Source organism: Cannabis sativa, chromosome 4, assembly GCF_029168945.1.
Source record: "Cannabis sativa cultivar Pink pepper isolate KNU-18-1 chromosome 4, ASM2916894v1, whole genome shotgun sequence".
Taxonomy (NCBI): domain Eukaryota; kingdom Viridiplantae; phylum Streptophyta; class Magnoliopsida; order Rosales; family Cannabaceae; genus Cannabis; species Cannabis sativa.
This window is the reverse complement of record NC_083604.1, coordinates 62,667,868-62,690,278: the sequence shown is the minus strand read 5'-3', so window position 1 is coordinate 62,690,278 and position 22,411 is coordinate 62,667,868.

Here is a 22,411-nt window from a genome sequence, read left to right as displayed (position 1 = left end):
AAAGATAATTGACTTAAACAAGTTTAGACTCCCTCTAAAGTATTGCCGCAATCCTTTGTAATCCACTTTATGAATCTGACTTCCTGAAACACCTTCAAGCCCGAACTCCCTTCATCTTTGAAGTGTGAGTGCTTACTTCCTCCCGAAGTAAGGCTTCAACAAGTCTTCTCCCGAAGACCAAGTGCTTACTTCCTTCCGAAGTAAGGCTTCAACAAGTCTTCTCCCGAAGACCAAGTGCTTACTTCCTCCCGAAGTAAGGCTTTATCAAGTCTTCTCCCGAAGACCAATCTCTTGTTCAGTCAAGTAGTTCTTCACAACCTCTAGGATAGAGTAAGAACAGAAATAGAACAACTAGAACCTAGATGAACAACTAGGCTCTCACAAAACAAAGAAAGACTCTCTTCTCTCAAAAGATAAATGCAGAAAATGAATAATGGAAGAGGTAATTCGAATGGTTGCTCTCTAGGCTCTATTTATAGACCATAGAAACCAAAGAGGCAACCACAAGTTCGAATTAGCAGTTGTACAAAAACTTTCCAAAAGAAACACGATCTGCTACATCAGATTCGGATGCTGACGCAGCAGATCTGACCAGAAACGGGAAACTTGCTATAATCGGGTCCGATCCTCTATCAATGCTTGATTCCTGCCAAAAACAGATTAGATATTCTGATTGTATTAAGATACAATCGAAATCAATAAGGAAAAGGCAATAAACAAAGTTTCCCTAAAAAAGACAACTTTCCATAAGAGAATTCCTTCTCTTTTGAGAAGATTTCAACAAAGGAAAGTTCAGCTGAAAGTGCAACTTTCCAAACAAGGAAAAGGGCAACTACAATTCGAATTTATAAGGTAAGAAATCGAATATGAATGCACAACAATCTTACCATAAATGGAAAAATTATTTTGTCAACTAACTTGCCAAAAAAAGACTTTACAAAGTTTATATGTTATATGTATATGAGATATATAACATATATATTTATATAATTAATATTATGTATGTTACATATATATTATATTAGGGAAGAGGTTTCAATGGTTACATTTTTATTGTAACCATCATGGTTACATTTTTTTTAAGCCATTGGATTACTATTAAATGGTTGTGATTAATTTGGAAATTAAATAAAAATAAATAATAAATAACTTGTAACCTGAAAGTAACCTAATCATTTATTTCCTTATAAAACTTTAATTAAGATTAATTATATTTTAAAATTAAATTAATTATAATTATTAATTAATTTTTTGCAATTTATTACTATATAAGGATATTTTAGCAATTTATTTTTTTATACTTAAATTATTTAAAATTTTATAGCAAAGCTTTTTATAATTTAAAATTATACACATATAATTTCATAATTTAAATTTTATTATACTTATAATCTTAATTTAATTATTACACTTAATTATTTAATTTTTTTATTTAAATATTTAAAAACTAAAAAATGAAATAAGTAGAAGAATTTTTTAGAAAAAAAATGGCTGCACTTGTTTTGAGGTCTCATACTTAGTTCATATAATTGTAACAAAATAATTAAATATCATTTAAAAATAATTAATTATTTGAAAATTTATTATAAGAAGAGAATTTTAATTTGTGTCAAAAGAAGTTTAATTTTTGTAAAAAAAATAAATTTTATTGTAAATATTATAATTAAATGGCTTAATTATTAAAATAATTCAAGTAAGGATTTAAATATAAATATTAATTGCTAAAAGAGGTCTTGTTAAATATTTAATTAATTATTTTAAGAAAATAATTAATTATAATTAAATAATTCTAAAAAAGGAATGTCTATTTAATTAATTATTTTAAGAAAATAGTTAATTATAATTAATTAAATCTAAAAAAGGAAAGTCTACCTATTAGTAACCTGCTATTACAGGTTAAAGAAAAATGTAACCATATAGTTACAATAAAAATGTAACCATTGAATAGTCACCCATTATATTAGTTGGCATATAATTATTATTTGAGAGCTATACTTCATGCATGAGAGTTATATATTAATTTTGTACATTAATATATAAATTATATAATGTATATGATAACAATGTTGATAGTAATATAATAGTGTTTATTACTATTGATGTGGAGATTATTATCATATATATTGTGAATAAAGAGAATTTGGAATTCTTTTTTCAATAGTGATTTTGAGAAAAGAAATTGTAACTTGTGAGAAGTTACATTCTTTGAGAAATTAAAGTGATAATTATCTCATGTTATGAGATAAGGAAAAGTGAACTATGAGAGTTACACTTATGAGAATTGTCTTCTCATGCAAGAGCAAATGGATCAAAAGTGGATCCAAACTTGTGAAATGAGCCATAAATTGAAAGAGTAATTTTAGACTCAAACAAAGTGAATCAATGTGGATTCAAAAATTATGAAAAGATTTCAAAATTAGAGAAGCAATTTTGAATCTTAAATTATCAAAGTAGTGAACAAAATTGATGAGAATTTTGTTAACCTTAGTGTAATATTTGGGTTAATCTCATTGAGGAAATAACTTTAAAATAATGGATAAATATGTTAGACATTTATATGTATAAACTGAAATATATATATTTATGTATAAAATGCGGAATTAAATCAAACATATATATATATATATATACTATGAATTTAAGGATCGAAATACCTCCAGCCATTGATTCTTGAGCTTCAAACCCACATAAGCTTTGATCTGCAAAGGAAATTGACTACCATGGGTAATCGGGCTTCCTCGCTCTCTCAACTCTCTTATATGGAATTTGCTGTTATGAACAGAATGAGTGAGGAGCTCGGGGACCGAGACCCTATATTTATAGGTGAGATACTCCATCAGTATCTGTGCCACATTAATTGTCAGAATATTTTGACAATTAATTCAGGAAATTAAATCAGGTAATGAATATAGAAATCTGACCATATATAGAATATTACGTAATTGATTCTGTCCAGATTCAATGAATATAAAATATTCATTTATCAGAATCAATAATATTATTTTATTTCCTTAATTAGAAATATTCTAATATTCTCCCACTTGGTCAGCATTTAAACTAAAACATTCAAATCCAAACGTTCCTCATTATATAATAAACATACGAATCATAGCGACATGTCCTCATTATAAGTCGAGTATTATCTTCCATGTATTACGATATATTTATTATATAACAATGTACTTTATGTGGCAATGTACTTAAGTGAATAAACCCTAACCCTTATGTTTATTCAGGTCCTCTTACGATAATTTTCTCAGATGAAATTAAGGTGCACATAAATATGAGAAAATATCGAAATTAGAGTTTCATTAAATAATTTTTGGTTGTACAAATAAAAAAACTGCATATGGGTTAACTGAATCCCATATTTACTTTATGATCCTTGAATTTGTGTTGCGGCATGCCTTTAGTCAAGGATCTATGCGATCACCCAATTCAGTTTGCGTGATTAATGACCACTTATCACGCCTTTTTATGGCTAAATACTTAATGTTGATATGCTAGCTTCGACCAGTACTCTTAGAGTTATTAGCCATAAATATTGTAGCTGAATTTATCGTAAAATTTTCTTAATGGCCTAATGAAACTGTAATTCTGAACTCTAGGCCTACTATGAAACTCTATAATACATCATACGAGATGTATCCTCAAAACAATAAATGAATCTGACTTCTATAGTGGAAATAACAATCAAGATTCTCCACAATATAACTTACTGGTAATCTTAAGGACGTAATAAAATATTGATTTACGTGAATCAATACAACCAGGGAAGTATGTTAGAATCTAATTGGTTAACTATATTTCTAGATGGTCAATTCATCTTAAAATATGTATGAATATAATTTTTAGTATCTTAAAGATACCTCATCACTTTGTATGAAAAATAAAGTGGTCTTAACTTTAGTTATTCTGATACTACTTAACGATCCTGAAACAAATGTAATGCAAAGTCTTATTCAGACTCATAGGCATACATTAGGCTTCTAAAATAGACACGAATGAATGTTCTTAATTTATTCTCACTCCAGATCATTTTTTCAGATGCTGGTTCGAGTTGAATTTATCACACTTAAAGATAAAAGTTATATCAGATGAATAATACGTAATTTTATTTAATCAGAGATGCTGTGGCTACTCTCTAATTAATTAAAATTATATATATTATTTATATTCCTTATCTCAAAATAATAATTTGAGATATGAATTATTTCAACTTATATAGAAAACTTTTATCATCATTTGCAAGTAACATATTGTCGACGTATAAAACAAATATTACTCCCACTAACTTTCTAGTATATAATTATTTCCATAATTCTCTTTTCAAACCTAATATATCTAGCACTATAAAAGGAATTTATGTATAGCATTTAAATCATACAAATCAAAATTAATTGTATTAAAAAAAAGTTTGCCAAATAAATACAAATTAATACAATTATTGTATGATAATAAATTAAATGCTTAATTCCATAATATATAATTAATTATGCATTTATGACCATATAATATCTTAAATATTTATACTAATAATTAATTTGTATAAATAAGGTAAATATACAAATTAGTACAATTAATTATATGGAATGAATTAAATGCAAAATTAAAGACTATACTTAATGGCAGATTTTTCAAATTATATTAATTTAAACAATAAATTACATAAATTTGGTAATAAATAATTAAATGCACAATTATTACATGCCTAAATAAATCATGTACTTAATTACCATATTAAAACAAATTTCCATTTTCAGTTTATACTAAATAACATATTAATTCTAAATATATGTATTAAATTAAAAATAGAAATTAATGAATGTAATTTATTGACTAAATTAACAATAGGAGAATAATTTATATTTCCAAATAAATAAAAAATATATATAAAAAAAAAACGAAATTTTTTTTCCTTTTTTTTTTTTTTGAAAACTACACTGCCATAAACGACATGATAAATTTTCCTTAAACTTCCAAAAATCATGAAATCAATTCTAAAATGATCTAAATGAAAAAAATTAAGAGATCTATATTGATTTCAAGCATCGAAAACACGCAAAATGTATACTTTAATTTCAAAAGGTGTTCTCGGGTCCGAATAAATTTTTCCAGTAAAGTTTTCAGATGTTAAGGTATTAAAATTATTTTGATGCACAAAATCGATCTATAATATCTTATGAATATAGTAATGCATATAGAACTCAAAATAAATACCAAAATGAAAACGGAAAAAATACGGACCGAATCATAAAACTTCCATGTATATATATACTCGTATACAATATATACTGCATAAAATCATTATTAATGTATGGAAGAGAGTATTACATACAATTTCATGCAATAAAAGTATATATAAAAAATATATATATATATACGTATATATATACAACAATACTTACGTATATATATAATATATATATATAAAAAAAAAGTTAAAATATGAATATATATATGTATATACGTAGATTGAATTAAAATGTATATATATGATCAGAATTATATGAATATGAATATATATATATAAAATATATATAAATTAAGAATAAATCATATACGTATATATTTATATATGAAGATGTATATGAATATAAATATATATATATATGTATATATATATGAAGATGAATATGAATATGAATATGAATATATATATGTATAAAAAAGAATTGAGTATGAATGTATATATATAATCGGGATTATATAATATGAAAGTATATATATAAAATATATATAATTTATATTATAAATGAAGAACCCCGTAAAAGTATGTATATATATATATATGAAACTCAAAATAAATCAAGGCAGAGATATATAATCCGCTCTGATACCAACTGTTAGACATTTATATGTATAAACTGAAATATATATATTTATGTATAAAATGCGGAATTAAATCAAACATATATATATATATACTATGAATTTAAGGATCAAAATACCTCCAGCCATTGATTCTTGAGCTTCAAACCCACATAAGCTTTGATCTGCAAAGGAAATTAACTACCATGGGTAATCGGGCTTCCTCGCTCTCTCAACTCTCTTTAGATGGAATTTGCTGTTATGAACAGAATGAGTGAGGAGCTCGGGGACCGAGACCCTATATTTATAGGTGAGATACTCCATCAGTATCTGTGCCACATTAATTGTCAGAATATTTTGACAATTAATTCAGGAAATCAAATCAGGTAATGAATATAGAAATCTGACCATATATAGAATATTACGTAATTGATTCTGTCCAGATTCAATGAATATAAAATATTCATTTATCAGAATCAATAATATTATTTTATTTCCTTAATTAGAAATATTCTAATAAAATAATCACATTATTTTGTAAGAGGTTATGTGAGTTTGATATTTTAGTTTTGTTAAGAAAACTAAAAATATCAAATGGTATTTTAAAAGTGACCTTAAAAAGTCATTTCAAGAGGAAATACACAAAAGTGATATTTTATATACACTTTATGCTAGAAATGTGGGGGTGAACCACAAATTTAATCAAAATGTGTTGAGACATTGTTGATTAATTTATTTGATTTTGAATTCAAATTCTAAATCAAGTTTGGCTATGTGCATAAGTGAAAATATTGACACATTTGGTGTGAAATTTTTGGTAAAAATAATTTCAAGAAGGAAATTAAATTTAAGAAAAATTATAGAGACAAAGTGGTCTTCTATAATTTAAAATCAAGATATTATCTTGATAGTGAAATGTGAAAGTGTGGGGGTGATACTCCAATATGAAAAGTTTAAGACATGTTTGGTGTCTTAAAATAAAGTATAATTTAGACATGTTTGGTGTCTAAATTAGTGTTTAATTTTGATATGCATGGTATCAAAATTATTGAGAATTTGAGTTGTGTGAAAGTTAATCTTTTATGATTGAATTTTCAAAGCTTAAGTACTTAAGGAGAAAAGTGGTCACAAAGTGAACACTTATATTTTGGCATGCATGATTCACATGGAATCAATAGTGAGAGGTTATAACAAATCGCTTAATCTCCGTACAAGATTAAAGCATGAATTTTCGAGGGATGGGACCTAAACTCCCTTAGCATTTTGCTCATTGATGGTAACCTATCTTAACACTAGTAAACATCTAGTCTTAAGTTCAATAGGTAATAACAAGTCAATAGAGTGAATATGATACTCAATTGTCCCATCTATGGATGAGTACATGTTGTGAAAATTGAGGGTTAAAACCAAAAGGTTTTTTAATGGAGCTTAAGCTTAAGAAAACTCACTTAAGCTTAAGAAGTGTCTAAAGAGTGGTGAGACACTAAAACTCCACCTATATGGGCTAGAGGTGGTGCCGCCTCTTATGAGAATTAAGAGTATTCTCTAGAGAGTCCATGAATTGGAATTTTGCACATGGCCATTAACCGTGCAAGAGCGAGACATGCGGTCTCAAGTGAGCATTAGCGAGGGTGTGTGTGTTATCACCGGTTTGTACTAAAGGAATAGTGGTTCAATGCTACGGCAACTAAAATTTCATCAAACATTGTGGTAACTACACTAAGGTAAAATTCAAGTCGAAAGATATTTTACCTAATGCACCTAAGCAAGACTTCTTTAAAAGTGTGTATTTATTCAATCAAAGTGGGGGAATGTTATATTTTGATATAATATTTTGATTGATTAAATAAATGTTACAAGTGTGTCACACATTTTAATCTAGTGGGGGATTGTTATATTATTTTTAATATAATAATATGTAGATTAAAATGTGGTAATATATAATATTATGTGAATAATATATATTAAGTGTATGGTAGATAAATGTGTAACCTATAATTTAACCTACACTTTTGTAACCTACATAGTAACTTGGAGAGGAGTTACAATTTGTTGTCATTTGTAACTCTTGTGTTGATCACACATTATTAGTGTAATAAAAGGGTTGTTACACAATTTGGTTTAAGGATTTCAAAATTATGATGATATAGTTGTTACAAAATGTAATACTCATTTATGGGAGAGAAATGAGGTGGTATTTTGAATCCTAAGAATGATCATCTAAATACTATATAAAGGAGTCTAATGTGCTCATTGAGATTAAGTTTTCTATCGAAAAAAAGCACTTTGCTAGAAAACCCTAAGGTTTGATAATTCCCAAAGCTATTTCCTAGAGAGTTCCCTTAGTGCTTAGAGATAGGGGGAAATAAGCTTTTGGACAAAGGTGTAATACCTTGTTCAAGTCATGGTGATCCCCACTAATCTACACTCAAGGTTGTGAGTGAGTGATCTTCTTTTTCTCCTTCATATTATATATACATTATATAATATTGTGTATTCTATTAATATTCTTCTTCTATACCTTTCATATATATGCGATATATATAGTGTATATCTATGTGCATTATAACATATATTTAATCAATCTCTTTTATTATCCTTGTACTATTTTTACAATTGAGTTGTATATGTCTTGATTTATCTTCCATTGTAATTAAATCTCTAACACTGATATGGTAACTTATAAAGGATGATATTTTCTTTAGATCGATTGGTGCTTCAAATTTAAAGGATTAAATTAAATGAAATTCATGGAATAAACAGTGGCTGGTAAGATTTAAGTTAGGTGATGAACTCAGAGATGATGTGGGCTTGGTCCAAAATTGCAGACAAAGCTCAGAAAAAAAAAAATCTTTGTCTTAGTAGAGTATTTCAGTGGCATGTTTCAGTCCTCTTCTCTATTACTTAAAAAAAGTGAGCCACTGGTTCAGGTACAAGATACTATCATTACCGCCTGGACAATTAGACACCCAACCCATAATCGCAATGACCCAAATTCAAGAGCGAAGCTCTACCAACTGAGCTTTTATTTAAAATATTCTATATATATATATTAATATATATTAGATATTGTATTTTTTATTTAGTGTACTCAACTCAAGAGTTGCTCAATGAATCGGTTGATTCGAAATTTTGAAATGGATAGATGTCACAAATGATGAATTGATTTCTTACCTATGTTACTCTATTTTTGTTAGAATCGCCTTCTATAATTATAATAATTGATAAATCAAAAATTTTCAATTGTTATTTTTATTTATTTTAGTATCTTTTATAAATGAAAATTTAGGGAAGTGCTTTAAAAACATATGTATAAAAAGAACATATTTCATTTAGTCTCTTTATGCCTACTATAAATAGTTATTTCAGTTTTCTATTAGCATGTTTGACTATAACCTTAGCTCTATTACTAACCCTTTAAAACTGACGCCTATAGTGGGCACTTTTTCCGTCAGTGTGAAACTGATGCCTACAATATAAGCGTCAGTTTTGCACAGTCATCTATAGTATAACTGACTGTTCAAAACCAATGCCTATAGTGTTTTATAGCGTTGATTTTCTTTTGACATTACGTCGCAAAATAGGGAGAAAAAGCAAATTTTCTACTATTTTTTCTCCAAGATTAGTTTTTCAGATTTTTACAATTTTATATAGTCATCTTCAATAATTCATCGAGCAATGTGATTAAGAATTACTACAAAAATATTCATAATATTAAGAAACTAACTTAATAACCATAGCAATGTATTTAACTTACTTAATTATAAAAGTATACAAATCATAAGTTATATGAAACTAATTACTTAATGAAAATTACATACATGTTTTCAGATATATACTCATCATTTTTCTTGACATACAACCTACGCTTTTACGTAATCTACCCACTGATATTGTAGAACATTCATCTCATCTTTTGTGTACAGCGTGCTAAACCTGCCCTGTAAAACAAAAGAAAGAAATTATTATTAGTAACATTGAAATTGTTATAACAAAAGAAAAGTATTTAAAGCAAACATAAAATTACTTATTAATTGATTTACCACTTGTCTTAAATGGTGCATCAGATTTGGTTCGGTGTATAATCTAACGAGTGTCGATAATTCAGTAAACCTATTATAATTAGGGAAAATAGACTTCTCAATATCCTCTACAAAACTTTGAAATTTTAATGGATCCACGTTTGATTCATAATGTGCATAGTTTATCATTTATGGAATGTGATCATCTTCATAATCCAAATTAACACTTTTGACCTTCTTAAACTTGGATGGTGCCTCGCCCAGTACTCTAATCTATTCTCTGTAGTGAAACCAAATCGTATAACTCTTGTCTATTACATTCCTAAACAAATGCTCATTTATCTTGATAATATTCATACGATCCATATTACCCCATTTACGACAACAATAATTAAGATTTTTCGCATTCTTCAAACAAAAGTCCAAAAAAAGGTTAACACCTTCCCCTTACTCTACTGATAATCTATCCACACTCATTCAATTTCAATCCATTCTAAAACCTTTTAAAAAAACTATATTCAATTAATTATTTTAATATGTGCATTAATTAATTAGTTAAATTAATTACCGCACATAAAAAAATTTACTAAAATCTAACACATTTTTCTCTAATTTTTTATTCTATTACTAAGAAATTTATCTTACTTCTACTGATATTTAATCAGATGTTCCCAAAAATTTTAAACATATAAAAAATAACAAACAAAATAACATTGATAATACAAAAATTTTACACTCATTAGACCGCAGTATATGTATTCGTAGAATTTACTACACTACATACGGATGAATATCTAAGGTATTCAAACTCATCTAACATGCATATTTTACCCATCTAACCACAATACAATTAATCGCATAACCTATTTCACTACGAATGAATATCTAAAATATTCAAACTCCACTAAAGATTTATGAAATATTAACAACAAAATTTTAATAATTTACCAACTCTAGTAAAGCTACTAATCAACGTCCTTGAACAAGATCACCACTAATAAATAAATACCTAAAAATTAAAATTAACAATAGTTAAAAACTTCAAATTTTTCTTAGATTTTTAAAAGATTAAGAAATATAATTTTAGTAGCTTATCAAGTTTTGTATGGCGTCCGAAAAAACTTCAAACGGTATCACCACAAAGGAAATCCTAAATTAAACTAACAATTAACAATTAAATTTAACTTGGATCAAAGTATCCAAACTTAAACATGTTTCTTACATAAATATTACCTAAACTATACTAAATTTATAATAAACTATAATCATTTTTTTTTCCTAAACTACTAAACTTACAATAAAAATTTTCTTTGCCTATACTAATTACACATTACATATATTTTTCCCAATATAAAATTAAAAATTAACATTAGAACTAAATGTTATCAATTTTTTAGTGTGTATTTTTAAATAAAGTTTTTATTCAAAATATACTAAAGATATTTTACGAAACTTTTTAGCTATGCACATGACTGTTAACCCTTAAAATTGACAGAATTTATTTTTGAGATTAGTCAACAATTAGTATCAGGAGTCGAGAGACATTGATTATAAGAGTCGGTCAAGGAATGACTGAATCAATGGATATGGCTCAGGGCTCGTAAATCTCCATAATCAATGCTTACAAGTCTCGGGGTATATCCACGCAACTCGGAGGTCAACCCTATAACAACTCACGAGTACAGTTAGTAAGATCAACTTACTAAGTTATAATTGTTAGAGGATTTTCATAATGATGCGTTCAGAATTAAATCTTGTCCTAAGCATAATATCCATAGATCTCTTTCTCATCTTTTCAACGCATTTTGAATCGTCCAATTTTGACATATACCAAGAGTGTTATGGCCAAAATCTTCAGACTACCAAATTGTGACAACTGGGTGTGCGAGCACATGTGCCAGTGTGCAAGCCCATGAGCTATTATGTGAGTCCATGAGCTATTGTGTGAGCCCATGAGACATTGTGTGAGCCCATGAGTCGTTGGGCAAGCAGAGGAGCATTTAGGTGAGCCGTGGAGCATTTGTGTGAGTCTTGGAGCCTTTTACGCAAGTGGTGGAGCATCCGTGCAAGCCCTGGTGGAGCATCTATTGCCATGGTAACGTCTGTATGCGGGGCTTGTCTGCGAGGCTATGAGGGCTTGCGTGCGAGGCTTTGAGGGCTTGTGTGCAAGGTTGCAAGGGCCTCCCATGCGAGGTTGCGAGGGCTCGAATGCGAGGCTACGACGCTATGAGGGCTTGCATGCGAGGCTACAAGAGCCTCACAAGCAAGCGTGCCTGCATGGATGTGTGTGCATCTGTGAGCATGTGTGTGAGCGTGCATGTATGTGTTTGCATACAAGCCCGTAAGCGTGAAAGTGTTGTGTAGTGACAAATGTGTTGTTTGTGTGAAGGAGAGTGTAAGGTTAGAGGTGAATGCATATCGACAAGAATGACGTTGGAGGAGGAATCAAGGGACAAGACATGCAAGGAAAAAGCGTATAGCCACGCCTCTTGCAAGCTCTAAGAGCGAGGAGGTATGAGTAGTGGAAGCAACGCACCTGCAAGGTCTCAGGACACAATTAAGCGTACATTGCAGCCATCACCCCTCCAATTGGGGGGCCACCTCTGTGACTGGGGACCACCTGACGCCAGACAAAGGTACGAAGAGTAAGGCCACCTACGACGCGCAACCTGAAAGTGACACATTGTCCCCTTGGAACCACCTTGTACTTTAGGCCATTAGAGCCTATAAGTGTTGGATATATTTTACCAGGATCTAGATTTACTACCAAGTATGTTTGATTATCATCCTAATATGAATTCTAAAACAATGAAATAAACACATAAGAGTTTAAGAAAACCTTACATTGGGTGCAGCGGAATATAATGACTCCTTCCATTCAGATCTCTAGCCCTTGATTCCTTTCTGTAGCAGAGCATAATCAAGATCTAAATCTGGATCTCTTTCTCTCCTTCTTTGATGTTGATTTTCCATAGTCTTGCATACTATGATTGAGGTACCACTTGATGTGTGTGGGCACTACTCATTCACTCAAGGATTTCAAAATATTAAAGAGAAGAAAAGAGAGAGGAAAGTGGTGGCTCAGGAATTCACTCTGAAAAGAATGAGATGCAATTGTGTGTTGTTTCCTGAAGCCATTACTTTCTATTTATAGAATGCCCTCTAGGTTTAGGTTAGAATTGTGTGGCATTAAAATAATGGAAAAATAACATGGTAAAAGCCTATGCATAGTGGGCGGCCCATATAAGGAAATTGGGCCTCACTTTGCAACTTTCCCATTTTGTTATTTCTCATTCCTATTTTCTCAAAAATACCAATTTTTCAATTTAACCATTTAAATGCTAATTCTAATTATTTAATAACTAAAGAATAATTATTAAATAATATTATCATTTAATATATTTATTAATTTAGACATATAAAATATCTTAATAAATAAACCTAGAATCTTTTTTCTTTACACTTTCACCCTTGCTTAGTGAAAATTCATAAAGTAGACATAGTCTAACTTTAGAATTATAATTGATTAATCAAAATCAATTAACTGAGTCTTACAAGCAGTATGGTCTCAACTAGTATGGGGACCATGGGTCTATATAACCGAGCTTCCAATTAGTCGAACCGAATTTACCAAATAAATTCCCTAACTTATTAATTCCTTATTGAATCCACTCTTAGAACTTGGAATTGCACTCTCAGTCATATAGAACGCTCTATATGTTCCATGATATAGACACGTCATTAGTTATCCATTGTTATAATCCTAATGTGATCAATGATCCTCTATATAGATGATTTACACTGTAAAGGGATTAAATTACCGTAACACCCTACAATGTATTTTATCCTTAAAACACTTAACCCTGTATAAATGATATTTCAGCTAAGTGAAATGAGTACTCCACCATTTATCTTCGTTTGGTTAAGCTCAAAGGAAATCATCCTTTACTTTCTATTCGCCAAATAAAAGCTATAGATTCCATATTTATGTTAGCGCTCCCACTCAATTGCACTACCGTGTTCCCAAAATGTACGTATCACCCTGACCTGAAAGTAGGCTTAACTAACAAATCAAAGAACACGCATAGCACTCTTGAGATTGAACCTAATCATATCAGGATTAAGATCATTTGATCTAGGATCAACAGGTGCTATTGAATTGAATAGATATTACGGTAAATTCTAATATATCTAATCTAAGTTCAATATTGGTCCCTTCCAATGTATACTCCATACATCCGATACTGGTAAACTTTACCAATGTCCTAGAAAGGACATAACACTTTTCCAAGGTGTAAGAATACCTATCGCTGATTATACCATGTCAGTCTAAATCCAGTGTTCTGACAAATCAGGGAATAAACTTTCGAACATATTATTAAGATTATATTCCACTGTGCTGACAACACTATAATCATTAACAAATTCATATATTCTGGACTTAAATAAAATTCATACATTATATATATAATCATGAAATAAATCATGTGAACCATGCAACATAAAATGTTATTTCTGATCTTTATTAATAAGTAAATCTAATTATATTGAAATAGGTTTTATTTAGGGCACAAAACCCAATAAACTCCCACTTGCACTAATATAAAATAAAATGTGCATTTCAAATAATCATTAACATCTTCATATACAAATCAAGTGTAGTAGTAGTAAACTCCTCGTAATAGGATCTGACAGGTTGAATTAAACACAACCTTTTCTCCACCATTACTCTTCCTTAATCACAAAATCCTTGATAATGTGAAATTCCTCTCTATATGTCTACTCTCTTGGGATACTGGATTCTATACTTTTGGCAACTACTTGTTGGTTATTCAGGAAGTAACACTAGTAGTTAAGGCAAGTTGGAACGGTGCCACAAATGTATAGAACTTTCCTTAGACTCAATAAGTACCTTTCCTGCAACTTTAACATTCAGTCTCTTTCTAGTAGACTAAGAGACTTAAGATAGGTTTTTACACTTCTCCAAAATCACTACTCCTCCCCTAGAGTAATCACCATTTTATCAGCATACTTTCTAGCACCAAGGCAAGTCTCGAAATCTGATGTGGTGTAGTCTAAGAGTTTTAAACACACACTTATTGACTAACATATAGTTCCTCTGTTGGGTTTTGTGCCCTAAATAAAACTCATTTCAATATAATCAGATTTACTTATTAATAAAGATCATAAATAACATTTTATGTTGCATGGTTCACATGATTTGTTTCATGATTATATGTATATAATGTATGAATTCGTTTTAAGTCCAGAACATATGAGTTTGTTGAAGATTATAGTGTTGTCAGCACAGTCGAATATAATCTTAATTATATGTTCGAAAGTTTATTCCATGATTTGTCAGAACACTGGATTTAGACTGACATGGTATAATCAGCGATAAGTATTCTTACACCTTGGAAAAGTGTTATGTCCTTTACAGGACATTGGCAAAGTTTACCAATATCGGATGTATGGAGTATACATCAGAAGGGACCGATATTGAACTTTGATTAGATATATTAAAACTTACCGTGATATCTATTCAATTCAACATATCATTTTTTTCTTATTAGAAATTTATAAATCATATCTTAAATATTTAAATAACATAGATATTTTGTAGAGATTTGAATATTGCCTAATTTGAGATATTTTGACATATAATTATGGTAATTATTGTTCATTTATTATTTTATTCTTAAAATAATAATTATCTAACCAAATCTGTTTGAAAATTGGTTTATTTTATTACTTTAATTTTATTAAATTATAAGATCTGAAAGTGATATTGAAGATTCTTTGCTTTCAAATCATTGATGTTATTTGATATTTAATTCAAATAAATCTAGATATTTTAAAATTAGTTTCTTTATTTGGTTAGTTTAAGAATAATAATTTAATTATATTAATATCTTATTTCACATCTGTTACATGGACAATGTTTGTTTATTTATATTGTTTATTCAAAAATTTTTAACAAACCTATTATTTATTTGATCTAAATTGGTATGATTAACTTGTTGACAGATCCAATGATATGATTTTAATCATAGTCCAATTGTCAATAGATCTTATAAATAATTTGTAACAGGTAAATTTTGTACTTCTTTTATCTATGTAAACCTAGTAACATGATAGGACCCATCCAAATCGTTTGACCTGTGTGAGCCTATATGTTTGTTATTGGGCTTAGATGCATATAGGAAGCTCATTTAAGTTTTTACTAAGTAAATGGACTAGGTTGCTAAAATAAAATTTGACATAAGTAATTTTATTTAGGTCCAATTAGATTTGGGCTTATTCAATGAATAACAATTGTTTATTTAAATGTTAAATTTCTCTCTTTTGGGCCTTGTGTGAGAGTTGGGGGCCAATAGAAGTGCGTACGACATACTGAACCCAGCTCCCCCTCACATGAACTACCCCAATTGTGAAGGCCCATTTGCCTTATCTAAATAATTGTATTAGTTTAATTATATTAGTCTAACCTAATTAAAATTTAATTAGCAACATAATTAACTTTTAAAATATATGAAATTTATTTTTCATTTTAATATTTTAAAGTTAATTTTAGAAAAACACTTAGTTAATGATATATATTCTAGATAGTTATTTCTAGTACTAATTATTATTTCTAATACTAAATAGGAAAATATCATTGATTGTGAAATTAATTGTTTAATAATTAATATTTTAATATTTTAATATTTTAATATTTCTAATACTAACTTTTAAAATATATGAAATTTATTTTTCATTTTAATATTTTAAACTTAATTTTAGAAAAATACTTAGTTAATGATATATATTCTAGATAGTTATTTCTAGTACTAATTATTATTTCTAATACTAAATAGGAAAATACCATTGATTCTGAAATTAATTGTTTAATAATTAATTTTGGTACAATCTAAGTTTAGTATATTTTTCTGGTATTAAACTAGAATTAATAATTAAGTTTCCTCTATACTTAATTATTTATTTCTTGAATTTAATACATTTAATTAAATTGAAAATTTCAATATCTAAGTTGATTTTCATCATGATACTTAAATATTGTTATTTTCATGTAATTTAATTAAAGTGGAAAATTCTTTTAAGTTTGGAATCTTTATTCAGAACAACTTAAGTTTGAATAATTTTCAAAATATATTTTATTTTATTTTATTAATCTTATTCCCAAAATTTCCAAATTGCATTTCTTTAATCCAGAAATTTCGAATTTTATTTGAAAAATAGATTAAAGTTGAAAATTATTTATTTAATTTTGGACCAACTTAAATCAATGATTTTTTCATTTAATGATTAATTAAAATAAATGAACTAAAATATATTATAATTAAAAATTGAATTAATTAGTGTATGAAAGCATAGATAGATATTATCTGTTTTGCTTGAAGTATTTTTCTAGTGTATTTAATTAAATAGAAAATTAATATTTAAGTTGATTTTTAATCATGATACTTAAATATTTGAAAATTTTCTTTGATATTTAATTAAATGGGAAAAATTATATTTTTTGTTGAAAATTACTTTTTAATTAATTTTGGGACAACATAAAATTAGTGTAATTTTCCAGGATTTATTTTTATTTTATTTCAAAGCATTTTCGAAAATAGTATTTGTAAAGCCCGCTTAGTTAATTTGGAAATTAGCAGTTATTTATGTTAATCAGGAAATTATTTATAGCTATTTAAATAATTTATCATTGTTATTTATGGAAGTCAGATATGCATAATTATGTCTTCAGTAGCTTTTATGTTTCGTATTTCCGGTGTCTGGTATTTTGGAACGCGGCGTTTGGCTCAGTAGAAATCACAACTTAGTATGTTAGTATTTTGGGGACGGGTTTTAGACATTGGGAATGTCGGGAATGGCCGGGAATTTAGAATGTCCCAAAAATACCCCTTAAGTATGAATTATGTGATTTTATGGTGGAGGGGCAAAATGGTCTTTTTGCCCCATTAGTGTTTTGTTTTATGTGATTTATTAAATGGAAAAATAAGTATTTATTTTATTAAATGTTGGCTGAAATGAGTTTAATTAAATGGCTTTATTATTTCCAAATTCCTTCATTTTTAACACTTAGAAAAAAATAGAAAATTTTCCAACAAAACTCTCTCTTTTCCTCTTCACTTTCGGCTGGGTATTGTGGGGTGCAAAGCTGGGTTTTTTCTTCATTTCTCTAAGCTAAATTCATCCTAATTGTGAGCTCTTGATTGTGGTAGGTGATTCTAACCCTTTCTCCTTTAATTTCTTGAAAAACTATGTGAAAAATTATGATGCATGCATGTTGTTTTAGATGTTGTTCTTCTTTGTAATTTTGTGGTTGATTTGTGTAGTTCAAGCATGTTATTTTGATAGGATTTAAGCTATGTTGAAAGCATGATAGTTAGATTGAGCTAAGCTTTGTTGTTTTTATGAAAAAGTATGAATTTTGGATGGAAAGTGTTGTGTTTATGTTCTGTGTTGTTGCTGTTGTTCTTGTTAGTTTGCAGAGGTTAGATTATGCTTAGTTATGTTGAATTATGTTGGTTTGCATGCTTGTTTAGGTGGTTTGCTCAAGCTTGAGTTTGGAACTCAAAGCTTGAGCTCCAATGGCAAAATTTGTATGTGGGGTTTCTGGGTAGGTTTGATACTCTAGAATGGTTATTTGGGACCTATAGAGGAGGTCTGGAAAGTTTGGGATCAATTGGGTTCGAATTGGTCAAGATATGAGAATTTTTGGTTGCTGCCTGCGAGGAACCGGAATTCCGGTTGAGCATCCGGAATTCGGATGGGGTTCGAATTTTCCCGAAGCCGGAATTCGGTTGGGCAACCGGACTTCGGATGGGGGATTTTTCGTAACCCTAGTTTTCCTCGTTTTTGGGTTTTTAGGGGTATTGCCATGCTTTTTATCGATAGGAAACTTTTAGTTTCGAGTTTTAGTCCCCGGGAAGTGATTTAGCGTGTCAACTTATAGTGTTGTGATTTTTATGGTTTAGGAGCCGATGTCCGTTCGGCTTCGGTTCCGGTCGGGTTGGACAAGCACACTGAAATCGGAATCCGAGTAAGATTAGTATAACAGTATGCATATGTAGTTTACATGTTTAGCGAGCATGTAGGAAGCCTATTAGATTACATTAGTTGTATGTTGGCTTCAAACCATCCAACCCTGTCACGTCGGTACGAGTGGAGTATGACCGACGGCGGAGTATGACCGGTTTGACCGATCAGTGACACTTGGTTGGTGGTTCCGTGCTATTGACGTATCCGTCGGTACAGAGCTGGAGTATGACCAGCAGCCGGAGTATGACCGGTTCGACCGATCAGAGGATATAGTAACACGTCGGTACAGTGGAGTATGACCGGCGGAGTATGACCGGTTCGACCGATCAGGTTGTTACGTGTCAATAGTACCGTCCCTATGAACGTTCAAAACTCAGTACCATGTTGGACATGGCAGTAGTGCTCAGTACCATGTTGGACATGGCAGTAGCGGGACTCTGTATCGTGTTGGACACGGCAGTCAGTTTTATGTATGATATTATTATGCTTTTCTTGCGAGTACGTCGACTCACGGTTTACGTTGCATGTGTAGGTAAAGGCAAGGCGATTCTTGATGGACCGTGAGCGAGCTTATGGGATTGTACATGTCGGGGCGGTTAGGCTGGAGCGTACGATCCTCGGGACAGCACGGCTGAGATTTTGTAATTGTCGTTAGACGACTTTATTTTGATGTAAAAGTTGAACAGTGAAAACGTTTGTAAATATTTTATAAATCGGGATCCCGTGACTTTTTGTAAAATGGTTTATAAGTTAATGAAAAAGCAAAATTTTAATTAATCACGTTTTTCCATAAACCTCGTTGATTAGCAACGAGCTGCACAGTACGTTTAAAAATCACGTAATACGCCTAAGATAGTTAGGGTGTTACAATTTGGTATCGTAGCCGCTGTGTTGTCTTCCGAAGATCGTCACGACATGTACAATCATCATCAGCAGTTAGCTCGGTTCACGGTTCAGTAAGCCTTTATTGCTTTAGTAGTTTATTTTATTCAGTTATGAAAAAGAAAAGCCTGTTAGGAAGCATGTTAGTAGCCTGATAGTAGAATAGGCGCATGTTTCATTTCTAATTTCCAAATTAAGCGGCATTAGTAAGCTCGCCTTGAATACGACCTGATATGCCCACTCTTGGTTTCGCAGGCGGTTCTAACTAGATGGACGCCAGGCGGACTACCAGGAGTCGAGGCAACTCAGTGGGGTCGAATCAGGGACAGGGAGCTCAGTTTCCCCCACCTGCTAGGGGCCGAGGTAGAGGTCCCCGAGGCAGGGCTCGTGGTCGGGGTGATGAGAACCCGCCACAGGCTGCCCAGGCTCCCCCAGCCGATCAGGGAGCCCCGAATCGGGAGTTGCGGTTTGCGGAGATGCAAGCCGGGATCGAAGAGCAAGACCTCGAGATTCGAGCAGGTTGAGACAGCGGGGTGCTCTGCAGGTTCCAAGGCTCTGTAGTTCCAGCGGCACTGCCCCCGCCGCCCGGCCGAGATGGTAGTGGCGGCCCACAGATTGGAACCTTTATATGAGCGGTTCCGGAAGCAAGCACCTCCGGTATTCCTGGGAGGTCCAGATGTGTCAAAAGCCGAGCAGTGGCTTACGGTGATCACCAGGATTTTGAACTTTATGGGTGTCACCGGCAACGACAGAGTGGTGTGCGCCACCTTTCAGTTCCAGGAGGATGCCCTGGTATGGTGGGACATGGTGTCTCAGATTCACGACGTCACCACCATGTCCTGGGAAAGGTTTCAAGAACTCTTTAACGCGAAGTACTACAATGAGGCGGTTAGAAGCGCCAAGAGGAAAGAGTTCGTTCACCTGACCCAGCGGGAGAACATGAGTGTCACTGAGTATACTACTCAGTTCGACCGGTTGGCGAGGTTAGCCTCGGGTATTGTGCCGACCGACTTCAGTAGGAAGGAGAAGTATCTGGACGGGTTGAATCCCAAGATCAGGCATGACCTGATGATTACCACTGACGACAGCACCACCTACGCTCAGATGGTGGAGAAGGCACTGCGAGCTGAGGGCGCAGTGGGATGTATGTCAGATTCACCAAGATCTCGGTTGGTGGCGGAGCTCCTACCCCTCCGCATCGAGCTTTAGCAGGGGAGTAGTGGTTCGGCCATTGATCAGAGGAAGAGGGCACCCACTGCTTCCGGCGGCTCGAGTCAGAACAAGAGGTTCCGGGGGAACCAGAACAGAGGAAGTCGTCCCGGTGGTAATGAGACTCGCTTCTCCTATCCCGAGTGCCCTATCTGTAAGAGGCATCATCGGGGCGAGTGCAAGGGGCAGGGATGCTTTCATTGTGGCATGCCCGGGCACTTCAAGAGGGAATGTCCCCAGCTCCGGCCAGAGGCACCGAGAGCTCCAGCGATGCCCACTCCAGCCAGGGTATTCGCGATCACGCAGGCTGATGCAGATGCCAGCCCATCAGTTGTTACAGGTCAGATTCTTATTAACGACTCATTTAATTCAGTGCTGTTTGATTCTGGGGCTACACGTTCTTATGTGGCGGCCAGAGTCTTTAGTAAGTTGGGTAGACCCTTTGATAGATATGAGTCAGGGTTTGGAATCCTGTTACCTGGCGGAGAATTGGTTATCTCCAATAGGTGGATTAGGTCTATGCCGATCAGGATAGATGGTAGAGAGTTGAGCGCTGATCTGATAGAGATGAGCTTAGTCGAATTTGATATTATTTTAGGAATGGATTTCCTATCTAAATATTCGGCGAGCATTGATTGCAAGAGGAAGATGGTGGTCTTCCAACCGGAAAGTGAAGAACCGTTCGTATTTGTGGGTTCGGTTCAGGGATCTCGGATCCCGGTGATCTCGGCTATGTCAGCGAGAGAATTATTGCACGGTGGGTGCTTAGGGTTTCTGGCCGTGGTGGTGGACACCACTCGGCCAGACACCATTCGGCCAGAGGACATCAGCGTGGTTCGGGAATTTTTGGACGTTTTTCCCGAAGAACTTCCAGGGTTACCACCTCAGCGGGAGATTGATTTCGTGATTGACTTGGCACCAGGGGTGGATCCGGTTTCTAAAGCCCCGTATAGGATGGCTCCAGCTGAACTTAAGGAGTTAAAGATTCAGCTCCAGGGGTTGCTTGACATAGGGTTCATTCGGCCCAGTGTGTCACCCTGGGGAGCCCCGGTTTTGTTCGTGAAGAAGAAGGATGGATCTATGAGGATGTGCATCGACTACAGAGAGTTGAACAAGCTGACGGTGAAGAACAAATATCCATTACCTAGGATCGATGACTTGTTCGATCAGCTTCAGGGGAAGACGGTCTTTTCTAAGATTGACCTCCGTTCGGGTTATCATCAGTTGAGGATCCGAGAGGAGGACATTCCAAAGACGGCTTTCCGCACTAGGTATGGACACTACGAGTTCTTGGTTATGTCATTCGGACTAACCAATGCTCCTGCAGCATTCATGGACCTGATGAATAGAGTATTCAAGGATTTCCTTGATATCTGTGTAATTGTGTTTATCGACGACATCCTCGTGTACTCTCAGTCAGAAGAGGAGCATGAGTTACA